The sequence below is a fragment of the Hemiscyllium ocellatum genome, chromosome 33 (assembly GCF_020745735.1).
Source record: "Hemiscyllium ocellatum isolate sHemOce1 chromosome 33, sHemOce1.pat.X.cur, whole genome shotgun sequence".
NCBI classification, from domain to species: Eukaryota; Metazoa; Chordata; class Chondrichthyes; order Orectolobiformes; family Hemiscylliidae; genus Hemiscyllium; species Hemiscyllium ocellatum.
In genome coordinates this window covers 20620890-20645610 of record NC_083433.1, presented here as the reverse complement: position 1 = coordinate 20645610, position 24721 = coordinate 20620890, and the positions used below count along the sequence as shown (strand labels likewise).

The 24721-nt window shown below is 54.3% G+C and overlaps 3 non-coding genes and 2 pseudogenes across 3 annotated transcripts; all 5 read right to left on the bottom strand.

Moving 5' to 3' along the window:
- Positions 1–641: 641 nt before the first annotated feature.
- LOC132831894 (U2 spliceosomal RNA) lies at positions 642–833 on the bottom strand. Its single transcript, XR_009646844.1, has one exon. It is a non-coding gene; the product is annotated as a U2 spliceosomal RNA (small nuclear RNA).
- A 1800-nt stretch (positions 834–2633) lies between these two features.
- On the bottom strand, positions 2634–2812 carry LOC132831943 (U2 spliceosomal RNA; annotated as a pseudogene).
- A 12066-nt stretch (positions 2813–14878) lies between these two features.
- Positions 14879–15056, bottom strand: LOC132831928 (U2 spliceosomal RNA; annotated as a pseudogene).
- A 7269-nt stretch (positions 15057–22325) lies between these two features.
- LOC132831880 (U2 spliceosomal RNA) lies at positions 22326–22518 on the bottom strand. The gene has a single exon (XR_009646830.1). It is a non-coding gene; the product is annotated as a U2 spliceosomal RNA (small nuclear RNA).
- Positions 22519–24328: 1810 nt separating this feature from the next.
- LOC132831917 (U2 spliceosomal RNA) lies at positions 24329–24519 on the bottom strand. The gene has a single exon (XR_009646867.1). It is a non-coding gene; the product is annotated as a U2 spliceosomal RNA (small nuclear RNA).
- Between the last annotated feature and the right edge of the window lie 202 nt (positions 24520–24721).

The window sequence follows — 24721 nt, the reverse complement described above, 5'->3', positions numbered from 1 at the left end:
GTCGTTTGCGAAGAAACAAACAGAGATGGGGGTTTCACTCTATTCAGGAAACAGACTAAAGACATTTCTTTCTTGTTCAAGAAAATATTAGGATAAATTTGTTGCCTCGGGGGTGGGGGGGAGGCGGGGGGGTTGGGAAGGGGCTGTGGGGGCTGATCTGATAGCCATTTGACATTGGCTGAGTCATGGGATCCCACAACCTGATTTGACTGTGTTAAAAATCCCACAACACCAGGTTTCAGCCCAACGGGGTTCTTTGAAATTACAGCAGTCACCCCACCCCCCGCCACCGCCGTACCATCGGTGGGATACGTTCCAAGAACGACCGCAGAAGCCCAAAACGGCAGACAAGGGCAAATCCATTCATTTAAATTGGCAAGTTACCTTCCTGGCAGGCCCCTGGTTCCAGAATGTTCCCTGTAGCACGTTGGGGTTACCCCTGTCCTGGCTTTCAGCGTGCTGCACCTTCATCAGGTAACTGCAGAGCAGGTTCATAAGACAGGAAACCCGTAACAAAAGACGATAGTTTCCTGCAACTGAAAAGACAATAGATGCAACAATCACTGACTGCCATCAACACGGCAAACTAGCAAAGGCAAGAGATTCACATTGCATTCACCTGCTTTTGAACTTGGGTAGGCGTTGGGTGCACCATTCCTGGAAACACTGCAATACCAGGCTGATACATGGAGAGGACAGAGCAAGCCCTTAAGCCATCTCCCTGCTCCAAAAATCCATTTAATACAAACACTCCCACCTTCTGGAGATATCAGCGATTAAACTGATAAGAACAGAAACTACACATATTCCAAGCCAAAAGGCCGAGAAGCGATAGCACATCAATACTCCAACGGTGGAGGTCATATTTGCCGACTATCCTTTCCATCAGTTTGATGATATTCAAAGTTCCTTTATTCCCTTACCGTCTACCTTCCTTCCAAGATATCCAACCAGACCGGAAGATCACTCTGCAGCAGTCGCTGTGCTTTCCCCGTGCTTTTCTGTCCATCTGTTACGTAGCCGCGTAGGTCGCGCTGACGACCAATCAGATGGCACGGGCCGGAGCCACCGCACGTCAGGTCGACTGCAGAGAGGTTTCTCCCGGTGATCGGGGACATCGGCGGCGGCAGGGTCATTCATTCCCCCGGCATCTACAAGATTCACCAGAATTCCTCAGGCAGCACCTTGCAAACCCATGGCCAACGCAGCCTCGAAGGATGACGGCAGCAGATCCACGGGAACACCACCATTCGCAAGTTCTCCCCCCCCCCCCGAGACACTCGCTGTCCTGAATTGCAAATATGACTTTGTTCCTCCGGTGTTACCGGGTCAAAATCGGGAATCCCCGCCCAAACAGCATCGCGGGGCTACCGACAGCACTTGGACTGCAGCGGTTCGAGAGAGCAGCTCACCACCAGGCTGATCTCGGCATGGGCGAGAAATGTTGGCCTTGACGGAAAGATCCTATTCATTGCCTCCCCTTGTGTTGGTGTAGCTTGCCCATAAATGCCAATCATCGTTTCCCTCACGTACAGGATTCGCTCCTCGGCATTCCGCATCAATCCGAAAAGTTGCGAAAAGCGAATTACGTCCGTGCACCCTTTCTTTATCGTCCACTTTCAATATCCTCTCTACTTGTATCCGACTCTCTGTGGAGAATGGGGAGGGAGCTGATCTCCCCGTGTAAACATGTCACGCTGCAAGCGTGCCTCATCACCACCAGCAGCTCGATTCGACATCTCCGTTCACATTGCTGCAGATCGCTGACAACATTATAATCCGACCCAGTTGACAAACTGACAACTGTTTCGCTACTTGCACCGCAAATGATGACAAATCGTTCCAAATCGTACGGGTGGCACAGTGGATCAGTGGTTAGTACGGCTGCCTGGTGGCACCAGGGAGCTGAAGCCAGTTCCAGCCGTGGGCGATCGTCTGCGTGAATAATCTTTACGTGCAGACGTAGCTACTAAAGCAGGTCGCTTCCGTACAGTCGTTTGCGAAGAAACAAACAGAGATGGGGGTTTCACTCTATTCAGGAAACAGACTAAAGACATTTCTTTCTTGTTCAAGAAAATATTAGGATAAATTTGTTGCCTCGGGGGTGGGGGGGAGGCGGGGGGGTTGGGAAGGGGCTGTGGGGGCTGATCTGATAGCCATTTGACATTGGCTGAGTCATGGGATCCCACAACCTGATTTGACTGTGTTAAAAATCCCACAACACCAGGGTTCAGCCCAACGGGGTTCTTTGAAATTACAGCAGTCACCCCACCCCCCGCCACCGCCGTACCATCGGTGGGATACGTTCCAAGAACGACCGCAGAAGCCCAAAACGGCAGACAAGGGCAAATCCATTCATTTAAATTGGCAAGTTACCTTCCTGGCAGGCCCCTGGTTCCAGAATGTTCCCTGTAGCACGTTGGGGTTACCCCTGTCCTGGCTTTCAGCGTGCTGCACCTTCATCAGGTAACTGCAGAGCAGGTTCATAAGACAGGAAACCCGTAACAAAAGACGATAGTTTCCTGCAACTGAAAAGACAATAGATGCAACAATCACTGACTGCCATCAACACGGCAAACTAGCAAAGGCAAGAGATTCACATTGCATTCACCTGCTTTTGAACTTGGGTAGGCGTTGGGTGCACCATTCCTGGAAACACTGCAATACCAGGCTGATACATGGAGAGGACAGAGCAAGCCCTTAAGCCATCTCCCTGCTCCAAAAATCCATTTAATACAAACACTCCCACCTTCGGGAGATATCAGCGATTAAACTGATAAGAACAGAATTTTTTTTTTTATTTCAAAAATATACTTTATTCATAAAATATGCATAGAATAATTTGATACACTGTACATTAGGTAATGCCATTCATATTTCCACATTTACATACACAGCTCCGAATTGTCATTATTCCATACAGATCAGTGCATCTCTCACTCATATATTGAGCTGAGGCGACAGCAGAGCCCAAATGACTGCATGGGCCCCCTGCTTTTCTATCGACAGGCAGATGTTAAACGGTGGTCTTTCCCCACCGCGCCTTGGCGGCAGCTGCCCCAAGCTTCAGCGCGTCCCTCAACACGTAGTCCTGGACCTTGGAATGTGCCAGTCTGCAACACTCAGTCGGGGTCAACTCCTTCAGCTGGAAGATCAACAGGTTTCGGACCGCCCAGAGAGCGACCTTCACCGAGTTGATGATCCTCCAGGCGCAGTTGATGTTCGTCTCGGTGTGCGTCCCGGGGAACAGGCCGTAGAGCACGGAGTCCCGCGTCACGGCGCTGCTCGGGACGAACCTCGACAAATACCACTGCATTCCTCTCCAGACTTCCTCTGCATAGGCACATTCCAGAAGGAGGTGTGTGACAGTCTCGTCCCCCCCGCAGCCGCTTCGAGGGCAGCGTGCGGTGCGGCTGAGAGTCCGGGCGTGCATAAACGATCTCACAGGTAGAGCCCTTCTCACCACCAGCCAAGCCATGTCTTGGTGCTTGTTGGAAAGTTCTGGCGATGAGGCATTCTGCCAAATTGCTTTGACAGTCTGCTCAGGGAACCACTCAACAGGATCCGCCCTCTCCTTTTCCCGAAGGGTCTCGAGGACGCTACGTGCTGACCACTTCCTGATGGACTTGTGGTCAAAGGTGTTTTTCTTCAGAAATTTCTCCACGAAGGACAGGTGGTACGGAACGGTCCAACTACTCGGAGCGTTCCGCGGCAGCGAGGCCAGGCCCATCCTTCGCAACACCGGGGACAGGTAGAACCTCAGTACGTAGTGACACTTGGTGTTTGCGTACCGGGGATCCACGCACAGCTTGATGCAGCCACACACAAAGGTGGCCATCAGGGTGAGGGTGGCATTGGGTGTATTTTTTCCCCCGTTGCCCAGATCTTTGTACAGTGAGTCCCTTCGGACCCGGTCCATCTTTGAACTCCATATGAACTGGAAGATGGCCCGGACGACTGCAGCGGCGCAGGTTCTGGGAATAGGCCAGACCTGTGCCACGTACAACAGCAATGACAGTGCCTCACACCTGATGACCAGGTTTTTTCCCGTGATGGAGAGCGACCGTAGCCTCCATCTGCCCAGTTTCTGCCTCACTTTACTGATACGCTCCTCCCAAGACTTGGCGCACGCCCCAGCCCCCCGAACCAAATACCCAGCACCTTCAGGTGGTCGGTCCTGACGGTGAAGGGGATCGAGGATTGGTCGGCCCAGTTCCCGAAGAGCATGGCCTCGCTCTTGCCTCGGTTTACCTTGGCCCCCGAGGCCCGTTCGAACTGGTCACAAATGCACATGAGTCTGCGCACGGACAGCGGATCCGAGCAGAAAACGGCGACGTCATCCATGTACAGGGAGGCCTTAACCTGCAGGCCCCCGCTGCCCGGAATAGTCACCCCTCTCAGGCTCGCATCCTTCCTGATGGACTCGGCAAATGGCTCTATGCAGCACACAAACAAGGCAGGAGAGAGAGGGCAGCCCTGCCTTACTCCAGATCTGACTGGGAAGCTATCTGATTCCCACCCATTGATTGAGACTGCACTGACAATGTTGGTGTAGAGCAGTCTGATCCAATTGCAGATTCCCTCCCCAAAGCCCATTTTGGAGAGAACATCTCTCATATACATGTGTGATATCCTGTCAAAGGCTTTCTCCTGGTCCAGGCTGATCAGGCAGGCGTCCAACCCTCTGTCCTGCACGTAGGCGATCGTATCCCTGAGGAGTGCGAGACTCTCAGCGATCTTCCTGCCTGGCACAGCACAGGTTTGGTCAGGGTGAATCACCGACCCCAGAGCAGACCTGACCCGGTTGGCAATTACCTTTGACAGGATTTTGTAATCTGCATTCAACAGTGTGATCGGTCTCCAATTTTTGAGTTCCTCGCTCTCCCCCTTCCGCTTATAGATGAGGGTGATGATGCCTTTCCTCATGGATTCGCTCATGGTACCTGCCCGAAGCATACTGACATACACCTCCAGCAGGTCCTGGCCAATCAAGTCCCACAGAGCGGAATAGAGCTCGACCGGTAAGCCATCGCTTCCGGGAGTTTTATTCTTTTCGAAGGACTCGAGGGCCTTGGTCAGCTCGTCCAGAGATAGCGGCTGGTCCAGCCTCTCGCGTGTTCTGTCGTCTAAGACCTCCGTGATAGACGACAGGAACGACTGGGAGGCCGCGCTGTCGGTCGGCTTCGCGTCATACAGACTGGCATAGAAGGATTTACTGATCCTCATGACGTCAGCCTGAGATGACGTTGTCGAGCCGTCTTCTTCCTTCAGGCTGCTGAGCACAGAGCTCTCTTTGTGCACCTTCTGGAAGAAGAAACGTGAGCACGTCTCGTCCTGCTCCACCGAGCGGACCCTGGACCGGAAGATTATCTTGGAGGCCTCTGAGGCAAAGAGCGAGGCTTGCTGGCCCTTCACCTCCTTGAGGTCCTCCGTGACATCGACCCCCATCGTCTGCAGCAGGAGCAGGTTCTGCATACTTTCCTGGAGCTGGGACAGTTTTCCCCGCCTCTCTCTCGCCTCCTGAACACCTTTGAGGATGAAGAACCTCTTGATGTTCCCTTTAACTGTTTCCCACCAGTCTGCTGGAGACTCAAAGAGGGGCTTCACGGTTCTCCAACCTGCGTAGTCCCTCTTGAGCTCCTCAATGTTTCCCGGGGTCAACAGCTTAGTGTTCAGCTTCCACGTTCCCTTACCCGCCCGCTGCTCGTCCTGTAGGTGACAGTCGGCCAGCAGGAGGCAGTGGTCAGAGAAGAACACCGGCTTGACGTCGGTGGATCTGACCGAGAGCGTTCGGGACACAAACAGGTAATCTATCCTTGAGCGGATAGACCCGTCTGCCCGTGACCAGGTGTATCTACGCTGCGCTCCGTCTGCAGGGGTGCTGAAGACGTCGTGCAGCTTGGCATCTTTTACCGCGTCCATCAGGGCTCTGGACGTGGCGTCCAGTTTACTGTCCCCCCCGCCGGATCGTCCATCTGCATCAATGATACAGTTGAAGTCTCCGGCCAGAATGACCGGCCTGGACGTAGCCAGCAACAGTGGAAGCTGCTGCAGGACGGCCAACCGTTCACTCTTACCCACTGGGGCGTACACATTGATCAGTCTCAGGGGAGCATTCCTGTACATAACGTCGGCGACGAGGAGGCGCCCGCCCACCACCTCCTTAACCTCGGAGATGGTGAAGTTGCTTCCTCGCAACAGGATACCCAGGCCGGAGGCGCGGCTATCGTTGCCCCCCGACCAAACTGACTGCCCATGGGCCCACAAGCTCGACCATCTCCTGTAGCTGCTGAGGTGCGGTATCCCACACTCCTGCAGAAACAGGAGGTCGGCTTTAACGCTGGCCAGGAAGGCCATCGTTGAAACACATCGCGTAGCCGATTTGATGCTACGCACATTGATGCTGGCAACTTTAAACCCCATTTTAACAATTTACAAGGTTAATAGTGTCCATTTGCTGCTGGTCTTGCTCCTCTGGGGTAGCTGCGTGCATCCCCGTGGTGACGGCAAACTGCTGGACCATCCCAGGGCTGAGGTAGCTGTCCGGCTCCACGCTGGAGCCATTTCCCCGCTCCGGTGTCTTTGTGTCAAGCCCAGGGTCCGCACCGTCCAGTTCTCCATCTGACAGTGGGGCTGTCACAGGACCGCTGCTCCCAGTTACCTGGAGCTGTGGGCCGGTGGACACCTCTTGGTTCTCACCGGGTAGGGGGAGGCCTTTACCCATCCCCACAGAGGGATCGTCTTTCCCTTCTTGGGTGGTGCTGCCCTCCTTTCTCCCCATGGCGCTCTGTCTCTTCCTCTGGTGGCGACCCTTCTTGCGCCCGTCCTCACCATCAGAAGAGCTGCCTGTATCCTCGGCTTGGAGGTGTCGTTTCCCCCTTCTCTGGGTGGCTTTGGGGCCCGAGACAGGTTTCCTCTTCCTATTTCTGACTGTGATCCAGTCATCTGCCTCCTTTGATTCCTCCTCTTCCATTTCCTCCGTCTGCCTTGAAGGAGCTTGGATCGGCTGCTGTACCTCCCCGCTGTCTGCCGTCTGCTCCGCTACCGCCTGCTCTTCCTTCTGGGTGTCTCCAGGCACCGTTTCCGTGCTATCTTGTGGTGCCCTGCTGGGCTTTGGCGGTCCCCGGCTCGTGTTGCCACCTCTGGCCATCTGTGCGTAAGTGGCGGCTCCTCGTCTTGGACAGGCCTTGTACATGTGGCCCGCCTCTCCGCACAGGTTACAGTTCTTGGCCTCCTTGCAATCCTTGGTCAGGTGGCCTTCCTGTTTGCAATTTCGGCATACAGTCACCTTACAGTCGGCCGCCATGTGGCCTGACCTCCCGCAGGTTCGGCACACCTTCGGCTGCCCTGCGTACGTCAGGTAACCTCTGCTTCCTCCGATGGCGAAGCTGGAGGGTGGGTGGAGGATGTTCCCGCTGCCATCGACCCTCAGGGTTACCTTGACCTGCCGCTTACTGGTCCAGATCCCGAAAGGATCGACCACATCGGTGCTTTCGCCTTCCACCTGGACATACCTCTTCAAGAAGGTGAGAACATCTGCCGCTGGGACGTAAGGGTTGTACATTTGGATTGTCACAACCCGACTCCTCTGCGCAGGAAGCACACACAACGGGACCGCCGACAAGATGGAGAACAGAGGTTCCCCTTCCTTCTCCTTGAAGACCTTCAGGAGCTGCTCACAATGCTTCACGCTCCTGAAGGTCACGTCGAAGTAGCCTGCCCCAGGGAAATCCTGCAGGCAGTACACGTCCTTTTTTTTTTTTTTTATTTCAAAATATACTTTATTCGTAAATATTCATAAATAATTTGATACACTGTACATTGGGTAATGCCATACATATGTTCACATTAACATACACAGTTTAGAATTTTCCTTTTTATATGCAAGTCTGTGCATTTCTCACTCCTATGCCCTTATATTGGGCTGAGGCGTCAGCAGAGCCCAAATGACTGCATGGGCCCCTGATCTTCTTTAGACAGGCAGATGTTAAACGGTGGTCTTTCCCCACCGCGCCTTGGCGGCAGCTGCCCCAAGCTTCAGCGCGTCCCTCAACACGTAGTCTTGGACCTTGGAATGTGCCAGTCTGCAACACTCAGTCGGGGTCAACTCCTTCAGCTGGAAGATCAACAGGTTTCGGACCACCCAGAGAGCGTCCTTCACCGAGTTGATGATCCTCCAGGCGCAGTTGATATTCGTCTCGGTGTGCGTCCCGGGGAACAGGCCGTAGAGCACGGAGTCCCGTGTCACGGCGCTGCTCGGGACGAACCTCGACAAATACCACTGCATTCCTCTCCAGACTTCCTCTGCATAGGCACATTCCAGAAGGAGGTGTGTGACAGTCTCGTCCCCCCCGCAGCCACTTCGAGGGCAGCGTGCGGTGCGGCAGAGAGTCCGGGCGTGCATAAACGATCTCACGGGTAGAGCCCTTCTCACCACCAGCCAAGCCATGTCTTGGTGCTTGTTAGAAAGTTCTGGCGATGAGGCATTCTGCCAAATTGCTTTGACAGTCTGCTCAGGGAACCACTCAACAGGATCCGCCCTCTCCTTTTCCCGAAGGGTCTCAAGGACACTACGTGCTGACCACTTCCTGATGGACTTGTGGTCAAAGGTGTTTTTCTTCAGAAATTTCTCCACGAAGGACAGGTGGTACGGAACGGTCCAACTACTCGGAGCGTTCCGCGGCAGCGAGGCCAGGCCCATCCTTCGCAACACCGGGGACAGGTAGAACCTCAGTACGTAGTGACACTTGGTGTTTGCGTACGGGGATCCACGCACAGCTTGATGCAGCCACACACAAAGGTGGCCATCAGGGCGAGGGTGGCATTGGAGTGTTTTTTCCCCCATTGCACCGGTCTTTGTACATGGTGTCTCTTCGGACCCGGTCCATCTTTGATCTCCACATGAAGTGGAAGATGGCCCGGGTGACTGCGGCAGCACAGGTTCTGGGGATAGGCCAGGCCTGTGCCACATACAACAATACTGAGAGTACCTCGCACCTGATGACCAGGTTTTTCCCCGCGATGGAGAGCGACCGTTGCTCCCATCTGCCTAGTTTCTGTCTCATCTTCCTGATCCGCTCCTCCCAGGTCTTGGCGCACGCCCCAGCACCCCCGAACCAAATACCCAGCACCTTCAGGTGGCCAGTCCTGACGGTGAAGGGGATATAGGATTGGTCGGTCCAGTTCCCGAAGAGCATGGCCTCGCTCTTCCCTCGGTTTACCTTGGCCCCCGAGGCCCGCTCGAACTGGTCGCAGATGCACAGGAGTCTGTGCACGGACAGCGGATCCGAGCAGAAAACGGCGACGTCATCCATGTACAGGGAGGCCTTAACCTGTAGGCCCCCGCTGCCAGGAATAGTCACCCCTCTCAGGCTCGCATCCTTCCTGATGGATTCGGCAAATGGCTCTATGCAACATACAAACAAGGCAGGAGAGAGTGGGCAGCCCTGCCTGACTCCAGATCTTACAGGGAAGCTATCTGATTCCCACCCATTGATTGAGACTGCACTGACAATGTTGGTGTAGAGCAGTCTGATCCAATTGCAGATTCCCTCCCCAAAGCCCATTTTGGAGAGGACATCCCTCATATATGTATGCGATATCCTGTCAAAGGCTTTCTCCTGGTCCAGGCTGATGAGGCAGGTGTCCACCCCCCTGTCCTGCACGTAGGCGATCGTATCCCTGAGGAGTGCGAGGCTCTCAGAGATCTTCCTGCCCGGTACAGCACAGGTTTGGTCGGGGTGGATCACCGTTCCCAGAGCAGACCTGACCCGGTTTGCGATGACCTTTGACAAGATTTTGTAGTCTGTGTTTAGCAGTGAGATCGGTCTCCAATTTCTAATTTCATCCCTCTCCCCCTTCCGCTTATAGATGAGGGTGATGATGCCTTTCCTCATGGATTCACTCATGGTACCTGCCCGAAGCATACTGACATACACCTCCAGCAGGTCCCGGCCAATCAAGTCCCAAAGAGCGGAATAGATCTCGACCGGTAAGCCGTCGCTTCGGGAGTTTTATTCTTTTCGAAGGACTCGAGGGCCCTGGTCAGCTCATCCAGAGATAGCGGCTGGTCCAGCCTCTCTCGCGTTCCGTCCTCTAGGACCTCCGTGATAGAGGACAGGGACGACTGTGAGGCCGTGCTGTCGGTTGGCTTCGCGTCATACAGGCTGGCATAGAAGGATTTACTGATCCTCATGACGTCAGCCTGAGATGATGTTACCGAGCCATCTCTTCCTTCAGGCTGCTGAGCACGGAGCTCTCTTTGTGCACCTTCTGGAAGAAGAAACGTGAGCACGTCTCGTCCTGCTCTACCGAGCGGACCCTGGACCGGAAGATTATCTTGGAGGCCTCCGAGGCAAAGAGCGAGGCTTGCTGGCCCTTCACCTCCTTGAGGTCCTCCGTGACATCGACCCCCAACGTCTGCAGCAGGAGCAGGTTCTGCATACTTTCCTGGAGCTGGGACAGTTTTCCCCGCCTCTCTCTCGCCTCCTGAACACCTTTGAGGATGAAGAATCTCTTGATGTTCCCTTTTACTGTTTCCCACCAGTCTGCTGGAGACTCAAAGAGACACTTCGCGGTTCTCCAACCTGCGTAATCCCTCTTGAGCTCCTTGATGTTTCCCGGGGTCAACAGCTTAGTGTTCAGTTTCCACGTTCCCTTGCCCGTCCGCTGCTCGTCCTGTAGGTGACAGTCGGCCAGTAGGAGGCAGTGGTCAGAGAAGAACACCGGCTTGACGTCGGTGGTTCTGACCGAGAACGTTCGGGACACAAACAGGTAATCTATCCTTGAGCGGATAGACCCGTCTGCCCGTGACCATGTGTATCTACGCTGCGCTCCATCTGCAGGGGTGCTGAAGACGTCGTGCAGCTTGGCATCTTTGGCCGTTTCCATCAGGGCTCTGGACGTAGCGTCCAGTTTACTGTCCCCCCCGCCGGATCGTCCATCTGCATCAATGATGCAGTTGAAGTCTCCGGCCAGAATGACCGGCCTGGACGTAGCCAGCAGCAGTGGAAGCTGTTGCAGGACGGCCAACCGTTCACTCTTATCCGCTGGGGCGTACACGTTGATTAGTCTTACGGGAGCGTTTCTGTATTTAACATCCACGACGAGGAGGCGCCCGCCCACCACCTCCTTAACCTCGGAGATAGTGAAGTTACCTCCCCGCAAAAGGATCCCTAGGCCTGAGGAGCGGTTATCGTTGCCCCCCCGACCACACTGACGGCCCATGGGCCCACAAGCTCGACCACCTCCTGTAACTGCTGAGGTGGGGTATCCCGCACTCCTGCAGAAACAGGACGTCGGCTTTGACGCTGGCCAGGGAGGCCAGTGTTGAAACGCATCGCGTAGCCGATTTGATGCTACGCACGTTGATGCTAGCAATTTTCAACCCCATTTTAACAGTTTACAGGTTTACCGGTGTCCGTTTGCTGCTGGTCCTGCCCTTCTGGGGTAGCTGCGTGCATCCCTGTGGTGGCGGCAAACTGTTGGACCTTCGCAGGGCTGAGGTAACTGTCCAGCTCCGCGCTGGAGCCATTACCCCACTCTGTTGTCTTCGTGTCGGGCCCGTGGTCCGCACTGACCAGTTCTCCGTCTGACAGCAGGGCTGTCATAGGACCGCTGCTCCCAGATACCTGGAGCTGTGGGCCGGTGAGTACCTCCTGGTTCTCACCGGGTAGGGGGAGGCCATTACCCGTCCCCTCAGAGGGATCGTCCTTTCCTTCCTGGGCGGTGCTGCCCTCCTTTCTCCTCACAACGCTCTGCCTCTTCCTCTGATGACGACCCTTCTTGCGCCCATCCTCACCATCGGAAGAGCTGCATGCGTCTTCGCCTTGTAGGTGTCGCTTTCCCCTTCGCTGGGTGGCTTTGGGGCCCCCAAGAGGTTTCCTCTTCCTGTTTTTTACTGTGATCCAGTCCTCTGCATCCTTTGATTCCTCCTCTTCCATTTCCTCTGACTGCATTGACGGAGCTTGGATCGGCTGCTGCACCTCCCCGCTGTCTGCCGTCTGCTCCGCTACTGCCTGCTCTTCCTTCTGGGTGCCTCCAGGCACCGTTTCCACGCTATTTTCATTTGCCTTCCTCGCCTTTGTTGGTCCGCGGCTCGTATTCGTGTTGCTACCTCCGGCCATCTGTGCGTAGGTAGCGGCTCCTCGTCTTGGGCAGGCCTTGTACATGTGGCCCGCCTCTCCGCACAGGTTACAGTTCTTGGCCTCCTTACAATCCTTGGTCAGGTGGCCTTCCTGCTTGCAATTTCGGCATACGGTCACCTTGCAGTCGGCCGCCATGTGGCCTGACCTCCCGCAGGTTCGGCACACCTTCGGCTGCCCTGCGTACGTCAGGTAGCCTCTGCTCCCTCCAATTGCGAAGCTGGAGGGTGGGTGGAGGATGTTCCCGCTGCCATCGACCCTCAGGGTTACCTTGACCTGTCTTTTACTTGTCCAGATCCCGAAAGGATCAACGACATCAGTGCTTTCTCCTTCAACCTGGACATACCTCTTCAAGAAGGTGAGAACATCTGCCGCTGGGACGTAGGGGTTGTACATTTGGATTGTAACAACCCGACTTCTCTGCGCAGGAAGCACACACAACGGGACCGCCGACAAGATGGAGAACAGAGGTTCCCCTTCCTTCTCCTTGAAGACCTTCAGGAGCTGCTCACAATGCTTCACGCTCCTGAAGGTCACGTCGAAGTAGCCTGCCCCAGGGAAATCCTGCAGGCAGTACACATCCGCTGCTGCAAACCCACAGCACTCCAGCAAGACCTTCTTCACAAACACCGTCCGATCGACCGGTGTGTGCTCCTCCACCTTCTTCACAGTCACCCTGACTGTGTTGCGAATGCCCTGGCCAGGGCTGCGAATGGCTGCTGAGGCCATGGCTCCAAGATTGGCTGGTCCCTGAATTGGCGTTAGGCCGAAGCCAGCATGAAGATCCACCAATAGCAGGTCAGCACAACCAAACGATCCTCCAACGTCCAATCACGATCCAGCGATGGTCTCTCCACTAGCTCTGATGACTCGCAACTCGACACCTGTCCTGATAAGAACAGACACTTGATCTTAGCCAAAAGGCCGAGAAGCGATAGCACATCAATACTCCAACGGTGGAGGTCATATTTGCCGACTATCCTTTCCATCAGTTTGATGATATTCAAAGTTCCTTTATTCCCTTACCGTCTACCTTCCTTCCAAGATATCCAACCAGACCGGAAGATCACTCTGCAGCAGTCGCTGTGCTTTCCCCCGTGCTTTTCTCTCCATCTGTTACGTAGCCGCGTAGGTCGCGCTGACGACCAATCAGATGGCACGGGCCGGAGCCACCGCACGTCAGGTCGACTGCAGAGAGGTTTCTCCCGGTGATCGGGGACAGCGGCGGCGGCAGGGTCATTCATTCCCCGGCATCTACAAGATTCACCAGAATTCCTCAGGCAGCACCTTGCAAACCCATGGCCAACGCAGCCTCGAAGGATGACGGCAGCAGATCCACGGGAACACCACCATTCGCAAGTTCTCCCCCCCCCCCCCGAGACACTCGCTGTCCTGAATTGCAAATATGACTTTGTTCCTCCGGTGTTACCGGGTCAAAATCGGGAATCCCCGCCCAAACAGCATCGCGGGGCTACCGACAGCACTTGGACTGCAGCGGTTCGAGAGAGCAGCTCACCACCAGGCTGATCTCGGCATGGGCGAGAAATGTTGGCCTTGACGGAAAGATCCTATTCATTGCCTCCCCTTGTGTTGGTGTAGCTTGCCCATAAATGCCAATCATCGTTTCCCTCACGTACAGGATTCGCTCCTCGCATTCCGCATCAATCCGAAAAGTTGCGAAAAGCGAATTACGTCCGTGCACCCTTTCTTTATCGTCCACTTTCAATATCCTCTCTACTTGAATCCGACTCTCTGTGGAGAATGGGGAGGGAGCTGATCTCCCCGTGTAAACATGTCACGCTGCAAGCGCGCCTCATCACCACCAGCAGCTCGATTCGACATCTCCGTTCACATTGCTGCAGATCGCTGACAACATTATAATCCGACCCAGTTGACAAACTGACAACTGTTTCGCTACTTGCACCGCAAATGATGACAAATCGTTCCAAATCGTACGGGTGGCACAGTGGATCAGTGGTTAGTACGGCTGCCTGGTGGCACCAGGGAGCTGAAGCCAGTTCCAGCCTTGGGCGATCGTCTGCGTGAATAATCTTTACGTGCAGACGTAGCTACTAAAGCAGGTCGCTTCCGTACAGTCGTTTGCGAAGAAACAAACAGAGATGGGGGTTTCACTCTATTCAGGAAACAGACTAAAGACAGTTCTTTCTTGTTCAAGAAAATATTAGGATAAATTTGTTGCCTCGGGGGTGGGGGGGAGGCGGGGGGGTTGGGAAGGGGCTGTGGGGGCTGATCTGATAGCCATTTGACATTGGCTGAGTCATGGGATCCCACAACCTGATTTGACTGTGTTAAAAATCCCACAACACCAGGTTTCAGCCCAACGGGGTTCTTTGAAATTACAGCAGTCACCCCACCCCCGCCACCGCCGTACCATCGGTGGGATACGTTCCAAGAACGACCGCAGAAGCCCAAAACGGCAGACAAGGGCAAATCCATTCATTTAAATTGGCAAGTTACCTTCCTGGCAGGCCCCTGGTTCCAGAATGTTCCCTGTAGCACGTTGGGGTTACCCCTGTCCTGGCTTTCAGCGTGCTGCACCTTCATCAGGTAACTGCAGAGCAGGTTCATAAGACAGGAAACCCGTAACAAAAGACGATAGTTTCCTGCAACTGAAAAGACAATAGATGCAACAATCACTGACTGCCATCAACACGGCAAACTAGCAAAGGCAAGAGATTCACATTGCATTCACCTGCTTTTGAACTTGGGTAGGCGTTGGGTGCACCATTCCTGGAAACACTGCAATACCAGGCTGATACATGGAGAGGACAGAGCAAGCCCTTAAGCCATCTCCCTGCTCCAAAAATCCATTTAATACAAACACTCCCACCTTCGGGAGATATCAGCGATTAAACTGATAAGAACAGAAACTTTTTTTTATTTCAAAAATATACTTTATTCATAAAATATGCATAGAATAATTTGATACACTGTACATTAGGTAATGCCATTCATATTTCCACATTTACATACACAGCTCCGAATTGTCATTATTCCATACAGATCAGTGCATCTCTCACTCATATATTGAGCTGAGGCGACAGCAGAGCCCAAATGACTGCATGGGCCCCCTGCTTTTCTATCGACAGGCAGATGTTAAACGGTGGTCTTTCCCCACCGCGCCTTGGCGGCAGCTGCCCCAAGCTTCAGCGCGTCCCTCAACACGTAGTCCTGGACCTTGGAATGTGCCAGTCTGCAACACTCAGTCGGGGTCAACTCCTTCAGCTGGAAGATCAACAGGTTTCGGACCGCCCAGAGAGCGTCCTTCACCGAGTTGATGATCCTCCAGGCGCAGTTGATGTTCGTCTCGGTGTGCGTCCGGGGAACAGGCCGTAGAGCACGGAGTCCCGCGTCACGGCGCTGCTCGGGACGAACCTCGACAAATACCACTGCATTCCTCTCCAGACTTCCTCTGCATAGGCACATTCCAGAAGGAGGTGTGTGACAGTCTCGTCCCCCCCGCAGCCGCTTCGAGGGCAGCGTGCGGTGCGGCTGAGAGTCCGGGCGTGCATAAACGATCTCACAGGTAGAGCCCTTCTCACCACCAGCCAAGCCATGTCTTGGTGCTTGTTGGAAAGTTCTGGCGATGAGGCATTCTGCCAAATTGCTTTGACAGTCTGCTCAGGGAACCACTCAACAGGATCCGCCCTCTCCTTTTCCCGAAGGGTCTCGAGGACGCTACGTGCTGACCACTTCCTGATGGACTTGTGGTCAAAGGTGTTTTTCTTCAGAAATTTCTCCACGAAGGACAGGTGGTACGGAACGGTCCAACTACTCGGAGCGTTCCGCGGCAGCGAGGCCAGGCCCATCCTTCGCAACACCGGGGACAGGTAGAACCTCAGTACGTAGTGACACTTGGTGTTTGCGTACCGGGGATCCACGCACAGCTTGATGCAGCCACACACAAAGGTGGCCATCAGGGGAGGGTGGCATTGGGTGTATTTTTTCCCCCGTTGCCCAGATCTTTGTACAGTGAGTCCCTTCGGACCCGGTCCATCTTTGAACTCCATATGAACTGGAAGATGGCCCGGGCGACTGCAGCGGCGCAGGTTCTGGGAATAGGCCAGACCTGTGCCACGTACAACAGCAATGACAGTGCCTCACACCTGATGACCAGGTTTTTTCCCGTGATGGAGAGCGACCGTAGCCTCCATCTGCCCAGTTTCTGCCTCACTTTACTGATACGCTCCTCCCAAGACTTGGCGCACGCCCCAGCCCCCCCGAACCAAATACCCAGCACCTTCAGGTGGTCGGTCCTGACGGTGAAGGGGATCGAGGATTGGTCGGCCCAGTTCCCGAAGAGCATGGCCTCGCTCTTGCCTCGGTTTACCTTGGCCCCCGAGGCCCGTTCGAACTGGTCACAAATGCACATGAGTCTGCGCACGGACAGCGGATCCGAGCAGAAAACGGCGACGTCATCCATGTACAGGGAGGCCTTAACCTGCAGGCCCCCGCTGCCCGGAATAGTCACCCCTCTCAGGCTCGCATCCTTCCTGATGGACTCGGCAAATGGCTCTATGCAGCACACAAACAAGGCAGGAGAGAGAGGGCAGCCCTGCCTTACTCCAGATCTGACTGGGAAGCTATCTGATTCCCACCCATTGATTGAGACTGCACTGACAATGTTGGTGTAGAGCAGTCTGATCCAATTGCAGATTCCCTCCCCAAAGCCCATTTTGGAGAGAACATCTCTCATATACATGTGTGATATCCTGTCAAAGGCTTTCTCCTGGTCCAGGCTGATCAGGCAGGCGTCCAACCCTCTGTCCTGCACGTAGGCGATCGTATCCCTGAGGAGTGCGAGACTCTCAGCGATCTTCCTGCCTGGCACAGCACAGGTTTGGTCAGGGTGAATCACCGACCCCAGAGCAGACCTGACCCGGTTGGCAATTACCTTTGACAGGATTTTGTAATCTGCATTCAACAGTGTGATCGGTCTCCAATTTTTGAGTTCCTCGCTCTCCCCCTTCCGCTTATAGATGAGGGTGATGATGCCTTTCCTCATGGATTCGCTCATGGTACCTGCCCGAAGCATACTGACATACACCTCCAGCAGGTCCTGGCCAATCAAGTCCCACAGAGCGGAATAGAGCTCGACCGGTAAGCCATCGCTTCCGGGAGTTTTATTCTTTTCGAAGGACTCGAGGGCCTTGGTCAGCTCGTCCAGAGATAGCGGCTGGTCCAGCCTCTCGCGTGTTCTGTCGTCTAAGACCTCCGTGATAGACGACAGGAACGACTGGGAGGCCGCGCTGTCGGTCGGCTTCGCGTCATACAGACTGGCATAGAAGGATTTACTGATCCTCATGACGTCAGCCTGAGATGACGTTGTCGAGCCGTCTTCTTCCTTCAGGCTGCTGAGCACAGAGCTCTCTTTGTGCACCTTCTGGAAGAAGAAACGTGAGCACGTCTCGTCCTGCTCCACCAAGCGGACCCTGGACCGGAAGATTATCTTGGAGGCCTCTGAGGCAAAGAGCGAGGCTTGCTGGCCCTTCACCTCCTTGAGGTCCTCCGTGACATCGACCCCCATCGTCTGCAGCAGGAGCAGGTTCTGCATACTTTCCTGGAGCTGGGACAGTTTTCCCCGCCTCTCTCTCGCCTCCTGAACACCTTTGAGGATGAAGAACCTCTTGATGTTCCCTTTAACTGTTTCCCACCAGTCTGCTGGAGACTCAAAGAGGGGCTTCACGGTTCTCCAACCTGCGTAGTCCCTCTTGAGCTCCTCAATGTTTCCCGGGGTCAACAGCTTAGTGTTCAGCTTCCACGTTCCCTTACCCGCCCGCTGCTCGTCCTGTAGGTGACAGTCGGCCAGCAGGAGGCAGTGGTCAGAGAAGAACACCGGCTTGACGTCGGTGGATCTGACCGAGAGCGTTCGGGACACAAACAGGTAATCTATCCTTGAGCGGATAGACCCGTCTGCCCGTGACCAGGTGTATCTACGCTGCGCTCCGTCTGCAGGGGTGCTGAAGACGTCGTGCAGCTTGGCATCTTTTACCGCGTCCATCAGGGCTCTGGACGTGGCGTCCAGTTTACTGTCCCCCCCGCCGGATCGTCCATCTGCATCAATGATACAGTTGAAGTCTCCGGCCAGAATGACCGGCCTGGACGTAGCCAGCAACAGTGGAAGCTGCTGCAGGACGGCCAACCGTTCACTCTTACCCACTGGGGCGTACACATTGATCAGTCTCAGGGGAGCATTCCTGTACATAACGTCGGCGACGAGGAGGCGCCCGCCCACCACCTCCTTAACCTCGGAGATGGTGAAGTTGCTTCCTCGCAACAGGATACCCAGGCCGGAGGCGCGGCTATCGTTGCCCCCCGACCAAACTGACTGCCCATGGGCCCACAAGCTCGACCATCTCCTGTAGCTGCTGAGGTGCGGTATCCCACACTCCTGCAGAAACAGGAGGTCGGCTTTAACGCTGGCCAGGAAGGCCATCGTTGAAACACATCGCGTAGCCGATTTGATGCTACGCACATTGATGCTGGCAACTTTAAACCCCATTTTAACAATTTACAAGGTTAATAGTGTCCATTTGCTGCTGGTCTTGCTCCTCTGGGGTAGCTGCGTGCATCCCCGTGGTGACGGCAAACTGCTGGACCATCCCGGGCTGAGGTAGCTGTCCGGCTCCACGCTGGAGCCATTTCCCCGCTCCGGTGTCTTTGTGTCAAGCCCAGGGTCCGCACCGTCCAGTTCTCCATCTGACAGTGGGGCTGTCACAGGACCGCTGCACCCAGTTACCTGGAGCTGTGGGCCTGTGGACACCTCTTGGTTCTCACCGGGTAGGGGGAGGCCTTTACCCATCCCCACAGAGGGATCGTCTTTCCCTTCTTGGGTGGTGCTGCCCTCCTTCTCCCCATGGCGCTCTGTCTCTTCCTCTGGTGGCGACCCTTCTTGCGCCCGTCCTCACCATCAGAAGAGCTGCCTGTATCCTCGGCTTGGAGGTGTCGTTTCCCCCTTCTCTGGGTGGCTTTGGGGCCCGAGACAGGTTTCCTCTTCCTATTTCTGACTGTGATCCAGTCATCTGCCTCCTTTGATTCCTCCTCTTCCATTTCCTCCGTCTGCCTTGAAGGAGCTTGGATCGGCTGCTGTACCTCCCCGCTGTCTGCCGTCTGCTCCGCTACCGCCTGCTCTTCCTTCTGGGTGTCTCCAGGCACCGTTTCCGTGCTATCTTGTGGTGCCCTGCTGTGCTTTGGCGGTCCCCGGCTCGTGTTGCCACCTCTGGCCATCTGTGCGTAAGTGGCGGCTCCTCGTCTTGGACAGGCCTTGTACATGTGGCCCGCCTCTCCGCACAGGTTACAGTTCTTGGCCTCCTTGCAATCCTTGGTCAGGTGGCCTTCCTGTTTGCAATTTCGGCATACAGTCACCTTACAGTCGGCCGCCATGTGGCCTGACCTCCCGCAGGTTCGGCACACCTTCGGCTGCCCTGCGTACGTCAGGTAACCTCTGCTTCCTCCGATGGCGAAGCTGGAGGGTGGGTGGAGGATGTTCCCGCTGCCATCGACCCTCAGGGTTACCTTGACCTGCCGCTTACTGGTCCAGATCCCGAAAGGATCGACCACATCGGTGCTTTCGCCTTCCACCTGGACATACCTCTTCAAGAAGGTGAGACATCTGCCGCTGGGACGTAAGGGTTGTACATTTGGATTGTCACAACCCGACTCCTCTGCGCAGGAAGCACACACAACGGGACCGCCGACAAGATGGAGAACAGAGGTTCCCCTTCCTTCTCCTTGAAGACCTTCAGGAGCTGCTCACAATGCTTCACGCTCCTGAAGGTCACGTCGAAGTAGCCTGCCCCAGGGAAATCCTGCAGGCAGTACACGTCCGCTGCTGCAAACCCACAGCACTCCAGCAAAACCTTCTTCACAAACACCGTCCGATCGACCGGTGTGTGCTCCTCCACCTTCTTCACAGTCACCCTGACTGTGTTGCGAATGCCCTGGCCAGGGCTGCGCGCGGCTGCTGAGGCCATAGCTCTGAGGTTGGCTGATACCTGAATTGGCGTTAGGCCGAAGCCAGCATAAAGATCCACCAATAGCAGGTCAGCACAACAAAACGATCCTCCAGCGGCCAATCACGATCCAGCGATGGTCTCCAGCAGCTCCAACGACTCGCAACACGAACCCCTTGGTTTTTCTCCCGCCAGCGCACTTCTGCAGCGTCAAACCTGCAGCTCTCGAGCAGAATCTCTTCCTCTGGACCTCAGGACCTACACATATTCCAAGAATCTTCAGATAATGACCAGGAACAAACCATACGAAAGGCGAAAGATTTATACTCTCTGAAGAGAAACCAGAACAGAAACTACACATATTCCAAGCCAAAAGGCCGAGAAGCGATAGCACATTAATACTCCAACGGTGGAGGTCATATTTGCCGACTATCCTTTCCATCAGTTTGATGATATTCAAAGTTCCTTTATTCCCTTACCGTCTACCTTCCTTCCAAGATATCCAACCAGACCGGAAGATCACTCTGCAGCAGTCGCTGTGCTTTCCCCGTGCTTTTCTGTCCATCTGTTACGTAGCCGCGTAGGTCGCGCTGACGACCAATCAGATGGCACGGGCCGGAGCCACCGCACGTCAGGTCGACTGCAGAGAGGTTTCTCCCGGTGATCGGGACAGCGGCGGCGGCAGGGTCATTCATTCCCCCGGCAGGGTCATTCATTCCCCGGCATCTACAAGATTCACCAGAATTCCTCAGGCAGCACCTTGCAAACCCATGGCCAACGCAGCCTCGAAGGATGACGGCAGCAGATCCACAGGAACACCACCATTCGCAAGTTCTCCCCCCCCCCACCCCCCGAGACACTCGCTGTCCTGAATTGCAAATATGTCTTTGTTCCTCCGGTGTTACCGGGTCAAAATCGGGAATCCCCGCCCAAACAGCATCGCGGGGCTACCGACAGCACTTGGACTGCAGCGGTTCGAGAGAGCAGCTCACCACCAGGCTGATCTCGGCATGGGCGAGAAATGTTGGCCTTGACGGAAAGATCCTATTCATTGCCTCCCCTTGTGTTGGTGTAGCTTGCCCATAAATGCCAATCATCGTTTCCCTCACGTACAGGATTCGCTCCTCGGCATTCCGCATCAATCCGAAAAGTTGCGAAAAGCGAATTACGTCCGTGCACCCTTTCTTTATCGTCCACTCTCAATATCCTCTCTACTTGTATCCGACTCTCTGGAGAATGGGGAGGGAGCTGATCTCCCCGTGTAAACATGTCACGCTGCAAGCGCGCCTCATCACCACCAGCAGCTTGATTCGACATCTCCGTTCACATTGCTGCAGATCGCTGACAACATTATAATCCGACCCAGTTGACAAACTGACAACTGTTTCGCTACTTGCACCGCAAATGATGACAAATCGTTCCAAATCGTACGGGTGGCACAGTGGATCAGTGGTTAGTACGGCTGCCTGGTGGCACCAGGGAGCTGAAGCCAGTTCCAGCCTTGGGCGATCGTCTGCGTGAATAATCTTTACGTACAGACGTAGCTACTAAAGCAGGTCGCTTCCGTACAGTAGTTTGCGAAGAAACAAACAGAGATGGGGGTTTCACTCTATTCAGGAAACAGACTAAAGACATTTTCTTTCTTGTTCAAGAAAATATTAGGATAAATTTGTTGCCTCGGGGGTGGGGGGGGAGGCGGGGGGGTGGGAAGGGGCTGTGGGGGCTGATCTGATAGCCATTTGACATTGGCTGAGTCATGGGATCCCACAACCTGATTTGACTGTGTTAAAAATCCCACAACACCAGGTTTCAGGCCAACGGGGTTCTTTGAAATTACAGCAGTCACCCCACCCCCGCCACCGCCGTACCATCGGTGGGATACGTCCAAGAACGACCGCAGAAGCCCAAAACGGCAGACAAGGGCAAATCCATTCATTTAAATTGGCAAGTTACCTTCCTGGCAGGCCCTGGTTCCAGAATGTTCCCTGTAGCACGTTGGGGTTACCCCTGTCCTGGCTTTCTGCGTGCTGCACCTTCATCAGGTAACTGCAGAGCAGGTTCATAAGACAGAAAACCCGTAACAAAAGACGATAGTTTCCTGCAACTGAAAAGACAATAGATGCAACAATCACTGACTGCCATCAACACGGCAAACTAGCAAAGGCAAGAGATTCACATTGCATTCACCTGCTTTTGAACTTGGGTAAGCGTTGGGTGCACCATTCCTGGAAACACTGCAATACCAGGCTGATACATGGAGAGGACAGAGCAAGCCCTTAAGCCATCTCCCTGCTCCAAAAATCCATTTAATACAAACACTCCCACCTTCGGGGAGATATCAGCGATTAAACTGATAAGAACAGAAACTACACATATTCCAAGCCAAAAGGCCGAGAAGCGATAGCACATTAATACTCCAACGGTGGAGGTCATATTTGCCGACTATCCTTTCCATCAGTTTGATGATATTCAAAGTTCCTTTATTCCCTTACCGTCTACCTTCCTTCAAGATATCCAACCAGACCGGAAGATCACTCTGCAGCAGTCGCTGTGCTTTCCCCGTGCTTTTCTCTCCATCTGTTACGTAGCCGCGTAGGTCGCGCTGACGACCAATCAGATGGCACGGGCCGGAGCCACCGCACGTCAGGTCGACTGCAGAGAGGTTTCTCCCGGTGATCGGGGACAGCGGCGGCGGCAGGGTCATTCATTCCCCGGCAGGGTCATTCATTCCCCGGCATCTACAAGATTCACCAGAATTCCTCAGGCAGCACCTTGCAAACCCATGGCCAACGCAGCCTCGAAGGATGACGGCAGCAGATCCACGGGAACACCACCATTCGCAAGTTCTCCCCCCCTCCGAGACACTCGCTGTCCTGAATTGCAAATATGTCTTTGTTCCTCCGGTGTTACCGGGTCAAAAATCGGGAATCCCCGCCCAACAGCATCGCGGGGCTACCGACAGCACTTGGACTGCAGCGGTTCGAGAGAGCAGCTCACCACCAGGCTGATCTCGGCATGGGTGAGAAATGTTGGCCTTGACGGAAAGATCCTATTCATTGCCTCCCCTTGTGTTGGTGTAGCTTGCCCATAAATGCCAATCATCGTTTCCCTCACGTACAGGATTTGCTCCTCGGCATTCCGCATCAATCCGAAAAGTTGCGAAAAGCGAATTACGTCCGTGCACCCTTTCTTTATCGTCCACTTCAATATCCTCTCTACTTGTATCCGACTCTCTGGAGAATGGGGAGGGAGCTGATCTCCCGTGTAAACATGTCACGCTGCAAGCGCGCCTCATCACCACCAGCAGCTCGCTTCGACATCTCCGTTCACTTGCTGCAGATCGCTGACAACATTATAATCCGACCCAGTTGACAAACTGACAACTGTTTCGCTACTTGCACCGCAAATGATGACAAATCGTTCCAAATCGTACGGGTGGCACAGTGGATCAGTGGTTAGTACGGCTGCCTGGTGGCACCAGGAGCTGAAGCCAGTTCCAGCCTTGGGCGATCGTCTGCGTGAATAATCTTTACGTACAGACGTAGCTACTAAAGCAGGTCGCTTCCGTACAGTAGTTTGCGAAGAAACAAACAGAGATGGGGGTTTCACTCTATTCAGGAAACAGACCAAAGACATTTCTTTCTTGTTCAAGAAAATATTAGGATAAATTTGTTGCCTCGGGGGTGGGGGGGAGGCGGGGGGGGTTGGGAAGGGGCTGTGGGGGCTGATCTGATAGCCATTTGACATTGGCTGAGTCATGGGATCCCACAACCTGATTTGACTGTGTTAAAAATCCAACAACACCAGGTTTCAGGCCAACGGGGTTCTTTGAAATTACAGCAGTCACCCCACCCCCCGCCACCGCCGTACCATCGGTGGGATACGTTCCAAGAACGACCGCAGAAGCCCAAAACGGCAGACAAGGGCAAATCCATTCATTTAAATTGGCAAGTTACCTTCCTGGCAGGCCCCTGGTTCCAGAATGTTCCCTGTAGCACGTTGGGGTTACCCCTGTCCTGGCTTTCTGCGTGCTGCACCTTCATCAGGTAACTGCAGAGCAGGTCATAAGACAGAAAACCCGTAACAAAAGACGATAGTTTCCTGCAACTGAAAAGACAATAGATGCAACAATCACTGACTGCCATCAACACGGCAAACTAGCAAAGGCAAGAGATTCACATTGCATTCACCTGCTTTTGAACTTGGGTAAGCGTTGGGTGCACCATTCCTGGAAACACTGCAATACAGGCTGATACATGGAGAGGACAGAGCAAGCCCTTAAGCCATCTCCCTGCTCCAAAAATCCATTTAATACAAACACTCCCACCTTCGGGAGATATCAGCGATTAAACTGATAAGAACAGAAACTACACATATTCCAAGCCAAAAGGCCGAGAAGCGATAGCACATCAATACTCCAACGGTGGAGGTCATATTTGCCGACTATCCTTTCCATCAGTTTGATGATATTCAAAGTTCCTTTATTCCCTTACCGTCTACCTTCCTTCCAAGATATCCAACCAGACCGGAAGATCACTCTGCAGCAGTCGCTGTGCTTTCCCCGTGCTTTTCTCCATCTGTTACGTAGCCGCGTAGGTCGCGCTG